Consider the following 10,369-nt stretch of genomic DNA (forward strand, 5'->3'; position numbering starts at 1 on the left):
CCATTATGATGCAAACTGCAGCTTCACACTGATGTGGAACACAGGTTTATCTCTTCCATATGCATAATGTATGATGGGCTGCATTTTTCAGTATAGAGGCATGTAATACTCTGCACGGCTGTCGGTGTGTTCATCCATCTGAGTGTATGATAAAAGTGATAGATATATGTAAATAATGCTTCAGCGTTTGGTTCAGGTTTCAACATATTTATAGAATGTGGAGCACAGTAAAGCACAGCATAGGCTCTATTTTTTCCCTTCATATCCTGGGAAGCTATTCAGCACCTGTTTACAATATTCAAATCTTGGTTCTTGTATTCTGTCTTTAAATTATGTATGCTATTACTGAGCTGTGTGCATTTTTGTGCGGATGTGTTCTTATACCAAATCTCCTCAAAAGGACTGAAACATGAGAAGGTAAAAAACATTTTGCTTGTCCTGACTTTCTTCATTTTAAGGTTAAATGTGTGTGTTTTTTCAATGTAGTTTTTCTGTCTCCTCTTCTTTATGAACCACCTTTTTTTTTAAAACCAGAAACAGCCTCCCACTGTGAGCATCTTGACAAATAAAGGCTTCTTCTGACTTGCTGAGGTTGCTTTCAGTTTAGCGGCTGATGACATTGTGAGAAACTTCATAAAAGGAAGGAAGGGAAAGCGAGGTGGTAAGCAACCTCAGGAGGACTTGCCATCATCAAATTCAACTTTGGAAAACAAAGCCAGTCTTAATTAATACTAAATGAGCAAATGATGAACAATGCGGCAGAATGTGTTTAGGGGAAGCTTGTTTGATTATGTAGATTAGGGATGGTGGGCTGTCTAACACACACAAACAAACTCACTAAACAATACTTTAATGCCCAGCTGTGTGTGTTTTTGTGTGTGTGTGGATACATCTTTCACCAGCTAGTTTGTCTGTGCTTGTGTTTGTGTGTGCGTGCTCGTGTGCGAGAATGACTACGTGTGTCAACAAGGGGATAATTAGTAATTAGCATTTACATGCCTGCCTATGTTTCTTTGGACCCAAAATTCAAGTCAAGTAAGTCAAGTCAATTTTTATTTGCATAGCCCAGTATCACAAATCACAAATTTGCCTCAGGGGGCTTTACAGTCTGTACAGCAAAACAACATCTTCTGTCCTTAGACCCTCGATTCGAATAAGGAAAAACTCCCTAAAAAAACCTTTAACAGGGAAAAAAAATGGAGGAAACTTTAGGAATAGCAACAGAGGAGGGATCCTTGTGGTCCTTTTGTGTAGAGAAATAGAACACAAATTACAGAATACAGCACTGAGCAGGATACCAAAATTATAATGAATTTGTAATATATATTTAGAATATATAGATGAAGAATGTGATGAAGAGGATGCAAAACAGAATCCAGATACCACCAAAACAGAATAAAACCTGAGCCACATGACCCCCATAAACATGGAGACCTGGGAGGACAGACTACACATGCATACAAGGGAGACTTATATCTCACCATTCACATACACAGACATTATTCACGGAGGAGAGAAAGAAGGATAAAGACATCATTCAGAGAGAGAGAGAGAGACATGAGGTGAGGCTAAACTCCTGCAGAATGAGGAACCAGATCCAAAACCTCAGGAAATGGCACCGACAGCAAGGGAAACAGAGCAGCTCCAGGATGGGTGCTGGTCCAGCAAGACAAGAGAGGACAGGGGGAGGAAAAAGGGAGAGAACAGGAGATAAGAGGGAGGGGCCCACAGCTCAGACGCTCATGTGCTCGTGAAACAAACAAACGAAGGTTAGAAGGTTAGAATGATGCAATGGTCATCAGAACAGTTGCAATAATCAATAATCTTGTCGGCAGGACAACGCTTAGTAAACTCATTGAGACAGAAACTGACCCGCTGTGCAGTACAAGGTCATAAGTGCTCAATTAAAGGCAACTAATTGTAGGTTAAGGCAAAAAGATGAGTTTTAAGTTTAGATTTAAAGGACTCGGCAGACTCGGAATGTCTGACGTCAGCAGGGAGGTTAATCCATATGAACGGGGACTGATAGCAAAAGGCCTCGCGGCTGCTGATTTCTTTTTTAACTTTTTTAAATTTAAGTTATTGCAATGCAGGTATTAATGGGACTTTGAGAATATTTTTGGGGAGTTCAAACAAGTAGGAAGGTAAAATAAATTGCTTTTCAGGGATTAAGTAAAAAGTCTGGACTCAGTTTGGAGTCTGGTCGGGGGGACCACTGTGTACTCAGTTCAAGAATATGGATGTATGATTTATTGATTTGTGATGGTTGTACTGAATGCTGAGTTGTTTAAATATGTTTTAACACCATTTCTACATGTCCCAGAACATTTGTACACTATAATTTTTTTTAAATGTAGCTGATACAGCCACTTGGTGGATATCTTAAGTTATAGGGTGATACATACAGTAGTGTCTTAATACAGCAGTGACTTTTTAAAGTATAAGGTTCATGTCTTTTGTTTTTCTTTCAAGGCGTTTCATTGACATGGCAACTTTCACCTCTCAGGATAGAAAGATTTCTACATTATGTTACAGTAAGAGCATTACAGGTTGGGCACTGATGTTGGGCGATAAGTGTGTGTTCAAATTGATCCCAAAAGGTGTTTGCTGGTTTTGAGATCAGTCTAACCACACCAGACTGGGAAAACCAATTCTTTATGGACCTTGCTTTGTGCACGGGGCATAGTCATGTTAAAACAGGGAAGGTTCTTCCCCAAACCCTACACTCTGGTCTGAAATATAATTATACGCTGTATTATTAAGACTCTTAAAGGACCAGTGTGTAGGATTTAGTGGCATGTAGCAGTGAGGTTGCAGATAGCAATATATAGGAATATAAATATAAAGGGCTCATTCTATGGTAACACACTAGATGCCATTAAATTCTACACACTGTACCTTTAACTGGAATTAAGTCCAACTTTGAAAAACAGCCCAGAACAGAAGTACACAGTGGTGTCTGCATACATCATTTCTAGTATCATTAGATACTGTTGACTTATTTCACTTTGTCCAAAGAAGCACATTGTATACGAGCATGCTGTTTACAGATCAACAATACATCATATTTTCAAATCCATATACAGTACATGTTGGTATACTTTGGAGCCCTCGTCAGCAGTAGATGTCACAGTCTATCATTCAGGAAAAACTCCCAGGTTTAAACCTTAAACCCGCTGGTCACAAGTGAACTTTGCAACCAGCAGGCTGTTGTTCACTGGTATCATATTAAGGACCCAGCTTTGTTGTTTTTCCTCCATCATAACACTGTAGAATTCCATTTACCATTTGCATACCAATAATTTCAATTATTTTCTTGATTTTTTTCTCCCTCCTCATATCCTTATGATCTAGAAAATGAGAGCAGTTGAGGTGTTACACACAGAGACGGAGAAGGTAAGGCTTTGAAACACACCTTTAAATGTACATCCAGTTTGAGCTCGCTCCAGCAAAATTTGCAAGTCAAATACAAAATACATTTGACCATGCCAAGGCGGCTGAAGCTCACCATCTGATCACATTTGACTAGGATTTAAAACACTTTTCCCAGGTCGCTTATCATAGCAAGAAAGCCAACACCATAATTACATTTGATATCTGCAAAAACTGGGAGATACTGCAAACCAAACCAACTGAGGTAAAGTCCCATTATTGCCAATTCAGCTGTAATGGCTCAGCACTGTTAATGCCAACAGACCCACAGATCCTGCTCAGAATTAAATGTATTCATCAGACTCCTGATTTAAATAATATAATGAGGCAAAAAAGTGGCTTAATATTTCTGTAAAGTGCAAAGTAAAACGAAAAAGTTAAGTCAAAATATGAATATGAGGGTGAAAACAACGACCTCATTGGTAGAATATTTAAGGTTATCATTGACTTGGATATTACATTTTTATGTTTTTATTTCATGTCAACTTAACAGTACTGTTACAGTTATTCCTTATCTCAATTTTTTTGATTTGCAGGATTATTTGAAGGAAAAATAGTTCAGTGAAGGCGAAATAGGTGAGAGGGAAGGAAGACAGGACGGAAGTGAATCATAGAGGTATAGATTTGATAGAAAAGATGATATATGAAAAAAGGAGGGAGGTGAAAAATGAAGAAACACTACCTCCCTTCTCTCTGCTAGGTCATGACACAGAGAGGATATGGAGTGGTTACCAGCGCCAAAATACTGCCAGCAGGTAATGAGAGGAGCATGATGTAGAAATGTCTCTCTTCCTCATCTTCCTCTTCCCGTCCTCCCATCCTGTCTGCTGAGGCTGGGTTGTAAAAGCCTTTTTATCTCGTTGTAAGTCATTATCACATGTCACTCACAGTCAGCTTGAGAGAGAAGGAAAGAGACACAAAAATGGGCGAAAGGACAAAAAAAAGTAAGTGCGAGAGCAATACACCAGGAGAGATAGGGCAATGGAGTGTGAGAGAAATTGTGCGTGTTTATGTGTGTGCAGTGCAGTAGATGCCCGCTTGAGCGTGTGCATTTTACACCTTGCGCATGACTGGAACTGAATCCATTTAGAGGGGAAAGAGGTTCTCAATCTGACTGACACTCTTTCCACATAGTTAAGAATCACAACCAAACAGTCTGTGTGGGAAACTGCTGTTATAACTCTGTGATGCTGACGGGAGATAGAGGCAGCAGAAAGCCGACTGGATTTCACACACGATCAAGTAAACATCACTGACTCAGACCTCTCGTTCCCACTGCACTGAACACTGCACTGCACAAGCTTACAATGATATCATACTGCATATACTGTAGCTACACTGCAACACAGAGCTTACATGTAGGCACACAGGTCTGCACACTGTCAAGAAGACATCCACCTACATGAACATACACAAACCTTCTCTTTTTTCACCCCATTGACCTTGACTACACAATGAGTTTTACTTCCAACTTGAGATAGATATACTTTGCTCTCAATAGAAGAAGTTTCATTGTCCTCACAGGCAGACTTCCATCTCAGTGCACAACATTATTCAGTCCGAAAGACAAGTTTTATGCATCAAAACACAATCAAATTTCACATCAGTAAAACAGGTTTTGATAGACTGCAGGGGCTGCACAGGAAATATGAACAGGTAAAATGCAAAATGTTGTATTTACGCATCAAGACACTCCTGTCTTAACAAAGATGCAAAGTAATTCCAAGAGTGTCAGCTAAAATGCAGAAGTTCTAACAGATTTTTAACGCGAATCAATTTACCCCTCTCTCCTGCATTGTTTAGTTGACTGGAAACATCCTTGTCTTTGCCTATACAAACAACTTTGTCCTCAGCTTTGATTCATTTATTACTGAGCTTTAACTGCTTTGGGGTTTAGTTTCAAATATGTCCTCACACACTGTTGACATTTTGTAAGAGGGATTTGGAACACAATTCATAAGAATCACAATCCAAGTTGCAGTCAACAGAAGTTTTACAGAGTAAATATCAATTTCTATTGATTTATTTGTTGTACTTGAAGCTTTGGAGTGTTCATACAGCAAATTCTGAATTAAATCCCTAATTTGTGAAACTGATACACCTTAGGGCCACAAACTATTGTATATTTGTTCTCAAATGGCATTATCCCTGTTGATTGAACCTACAGTCTGTACAGCGGGAGTAATGCGCCAAGCTTAATGTCAAAGATATGGCTACATTGATTGAGACAGGGAAGAAAATCACACCTGAATCAATGCAGCTTTCTCTGTATTTGAAAAGCCTGATATGATAACAACTGTCTGCAAGTGTTTTTCTCAGCTGTGGGTCTCAACACCATGTATCACCAAAAAGAACTTCTGTGTGCTGTACTGTGCATTTTGCTCATTTAGTGATAATACCTTGTTCAAGCAAGAGTATCAACCAACAGAGCAAAACACAACATATTTTTTGAGTTTCAACTTACCAGCTAACTAATCAGGTAACCAGAGACACAATGGATCACCCTTAACTTGCAGCCATCAATAAAGACCGTCTACTGAACTCTGAACTATATGTTTCACTCCCCAACAGCTCTGCACAGTTAAAATAATTTACTGAGGCCATTGTATCTCAAAAATTAACATAATGGCACTATTAAGAAAAAAATAGGTAGCCATTTTTTAAATTATTTCACAAAAATATTAATTTGATTTGGGTTGTGATATCACATATTAAGATCAATCTCCATTAGTGTTACAATCAGATAAAACATGTTAAGATAACTTTGACAATGCATGTCAGTAGAAAGTATGAACATACCATAACAAGCTAAGAGCCTTCAGCTATGCTAGTGGCCCTGTGAGGCTGTACAGTAGCTGTACAGTGTTAACATCCTGTCATTTAGCAGATATGTTTGTGTTTACCACAAACATATCTGTTAGTTTAACATGTCAGCGTGCTAATTAGCACAAAACACTGTGGATAATGGGAATGACATTAGTTTTGCAAATATTTGGTCATAAATCAGGTATATTCAATCAAGTATATTATGGCACACGATGAAAAGTTAAAGGAATCAAAGTTACTACATTTCATAATGAGGGGGACATGAATGTCTTTTTTAATTAATTCAATTAAGTTTTTATTTAATTTAATGGCAAATTTAATGGAAATTTCACTCAAAACCACATGTCAACCTCATTTTGGTGCTCGATGAAAACTCAGGGGACCAGCATTGCATGTCAGTGCAAAATTTCTGCCAATCCAATCTAGTAGATTGACAAAACATCAGAGGAACACCAATTATCAGGATTCTAGGAACCATGGCTATAGTCAGGGGAGTCGCAGGATCTGGACCCAAATGCAGGACAAAACAGCCAGAATGAACTGAACAATGTCTCTTTAATAAAGATCCAGGCATGCAGGCACAGCAAAAATGAACAAAACAAAACCAGACAGAACAGAGCAGAGCACAACTGAACAATACAGACCAAAGAATCCAACATGACTGAACTGAAACACAGGACTGAAATACTAACTGAACTAACGAGTAGATGAGGTGCAGGTGGGGAGATGGGTGGTGAAACTCATGTGAGTGGAGTGAGGAGATGAAACAGGAGAACGGAAAAGAAGCTGACAGGCTAGGGAAAAAGGGCAGGGCTAACGAGGATGATGCAGGGCAGGTTTGGAGGGAAATTGTGGAGGGAAGGGCAGAACAGACACAGGAAGAAAAATGCAGAGCAGCAGAAAACCAAGAAACCAGAAAACACAATCCTCTTCATAATAACCTGACATACATTAACCCGTCTAAGAATATACATGAATATAACCTAAATACACAGGTACACTATAACCTGCAAACTCTCTTATTTATTATTTCATGATGATGCAGTTCAAATGTGGCACACAGAGGCTGTAAATGCAAATTATTCAAATCTACAGAAAAAATTGTTAAACTCCTCCGTGAACGCAAACTTCAATGTCCTGTACAAGGGCCATCTCCCACTTAATCCAGTATAACAAACAGATGAAAGTAAACAGGAAGTCAAGTCAGCTCTTCTTCTGTTTTATTTCTGTTCACCTCTCAGTACTTACAGTACAGTAATATATATATATATATATATATATATATATATATATATACTATATTTAAGTTCAGTGTCTTTTAAACCTCCTTGTAAGGCATAGGAGTGGCTACAGCATGAACAAATACTAGTTTCCTTCCTCAGGCTGTAATAATGTGCTGAATGTTCATAAGTGCATTTATATGAATAAGAGGCAGGCTGGTGAAAATGCAGCAAAGTCTGCGCTGCATGAATGGGAAAAAATGGAACAAACTGCCTCAGTGGAATACCATTAGTTTGAAATCAGTGGAAGCTGCGTTCCTCAGGGTATTTTATAATAATACCGTATGTCAGGTTGTGATAAGCAGGAAGCAATAGGCACACTTATTAAAACAAATTGACAAGTAGGATAACAAGTACTGGAGAGTGTCAGTCTATCTGTCACATACACACAGACACACTATATATGCAAAGGAACAACTATTTTTTTCTGAAGTCCTTCCTCTTCTATTCTTAGGTATTTTCCTCTTCTTTATTTATCTTCTTCTTCTATGTGCATCACTTTCAAAATGAGCAGTACTCAAGTTCTCAAACTCCAAATACTCCCCTGCTTCCTTTAGCAAAACCTTTCTCTACCTATCATCATTTTTGCTTAGACCCCAACCAAACAATAAATCTCATGCAGCAAGCTTAAATTTACTTAGTGGGTTCAAATTCAGCAAAGTGAAGGTTGCTGGAGTTTAATTAATTGTCATGGTAATAAGGATAGAAGCAATGTGCTGTAAAGTCATAAATGCCACAGATTGCATTTATTAAAAACAAAAAGAAGAGTGTACAAATGACTAAATTATGCCATCTAGTCCTTTTTTTAAAATACTGACTTATTCCATGAAAGGTCACTGGGAGGGTGGAGCCAATCCCTGCATACACTGAGTGAAAAACACAAGAATACTCTGGAGAGGTTGCCAATCTATCGCTGGGATAACACATAGACAGATACATTCACACTCGCATTCGGAAATAGGAGCAATTTAGAGTTTCCATTTCACCTGAGCTGGATGTGTTTGGACTGTGTGAGGACACTGGAGCTTGCTGAAGGAAACTCATGCAAAGATATAGAGAGCATGCAAAGTCCGTAAAAAAAAAAAAAAAGACCAAGGCCAATACAAGGTATACATTTACTGATAATTTTGGCCAGGTGGGGGCAGTGTAACAAGATGCAAACACAACATCTGACATATTATCATCTTATAAAGTTCTTATGGTGATCATGTTAGCAAAGGGTATACAGTACTTACGCATCCGGCATACACTGAGTAACATAAGTATACATTTGGAATCATGTTTGTGGCAATCATATCAATGTTAAGTCCAATATTGAGTTACCTTTTAGCTTTGTTTGAGTCTTCACCAACTCCTGATGGAAATATCTAGCTCTTTAGCTGCAAAATGTTCCACTATATTCACTGGCTAGTTGCTGGTCTCACCAAATGGTGTATGAATAACACGCCAATTTCTTAAGTCAATTCGTATGTTATCACTATGCATTTTAAGCTTTTCGCATGTCATTTCACGCTGTCATGTTTGAGTGACAGGGGAAGTGACACATTTCAGATTATGTCAATATAATGTGACTTTCTTTTATTATATAAGATAGTTTTTGCTCATTCGGAGTCGGTTAAGGTGGTTGGCTAGATATTTTGTTAGCAAAAAGTTACACAAGCAGCAGGAGAGCACTGTTCCAAGATCAACAACCGGGCATGTTTTACCGCATGTTACTGTTTTAACCCATTTCATGATCTTCCCGCAAGTGGTTTTTGTGCGTAAACCTAACCAATGGTGTTAAATGACACCCAAAACGGTTAAAAATGCGTAGACATGACACAGTAGACATGACACACAAGTGTCATTAAAAGTGGCATGCTATTTATACACCATACCATGAGATCACATTGCTAACTTTGTCTTTTTGCCATTTGGTGCTGGGCAGATAGTGTACAGTGGGTTTATAAGAGCTCTTTTGTTTTTTGAAAACATTTGCCCTGCAGTGGCTTAAGACAATGCTGTATAGTTGTGGAGTTTAAAACCAAAACAATGTGCTAAAACATGCTTAAAGGCACTGTAGAGTTGAGGAGAACTGCTTTATAACTCTTTGTGGGTTTCTCACTACTTCTGATCCCTTGCACATTATATAAAGTAATTTGATACATTGCTAATATAGAAATATTGATTCAAGCAGCTAAATCATGCCAGTGAGGTGAAAAAATAATGTGGTGTAGGTCCCCATATGTAGCAGCTTGAGAGCTGGGACTTACTGGACCAATGACATGCTTATACTTAGTTAAACAATATAATTCTGGGATCCAAGTACTCTGATGGGTCTAGAGTTTACTGTATGTCCACAACCACTAGGTGACACCACTGAGCAGTGATTTACAGTTTACCAGGATCATGTGTTCTTCAAACCTTTGCTCTCCTTGCACCACCTGCAGTATGTCACAGAAAAAGTCTCTATCCCATGGGGCCTGACCCGTAAAAATAAATTGCTACACATGTCATGCATTGAAATCGAAGCCCATTTAGGTTCCTGTCTCCTGAAAGAAAAACAACAAAAAAAACACTCTCTCATCTCCATCCCACCTATGGCTCAACTTCTTCTTCTCAGCTCCCCCTTTCCACTCCACTCCTTTCAGTTTTATGCTGGGTTTGTATTTTGCAAGTACAGAGCACAGTGTTTCTGTCACTAGGGAGTGTCAGCATGTCTCTTCACTTGATATGCATTAGATTTTCCACACTTTCTGGCAGTTATCTGATTCCAACTCAATACGCTGCCGAGGGAAATTGAGTCCTAAGGCCAGGAGAGAGAGAGAAGTTTTTGGCAGCTTTTTAAATTC

At 38.6% G+C, this 10,369-nt stretch overlaps 1 long non-coding RNA gene across 1 annotated transcript; it reads left to right on the forward strand.

The window, feature by feature from the left end:
• Window positions 1-304: 304 nt before the first annotated feature.
• LOC122975325 lies at window positions 305-7,439 on the forward strand. Its single transcript, XR_006400629.1, has 3 exons — window positions 305-314; window positions 2,199-2,202; window positions 6,745-7,439. It is a non-coding gene; the product is annotated as an uncharacterized LOC122975325 (long non-coding RNA).
• Window positions 7,440-10,369: the final 2,930 nt, after the last annotated feature.

Source organism: Thunnus albacares, chromosome 23 (assembly GCF_914725855.1).
Source record: "Thunnus albacares chromosome 23, fThuAlb1.1, whole genome shotgun sequence".
Lineage (NCBI taxonomy): Eukaryota > Metazoa > Chordata > Actinopteri > Scombriformes > Scombridae > Thunnus > Thunnus albacares.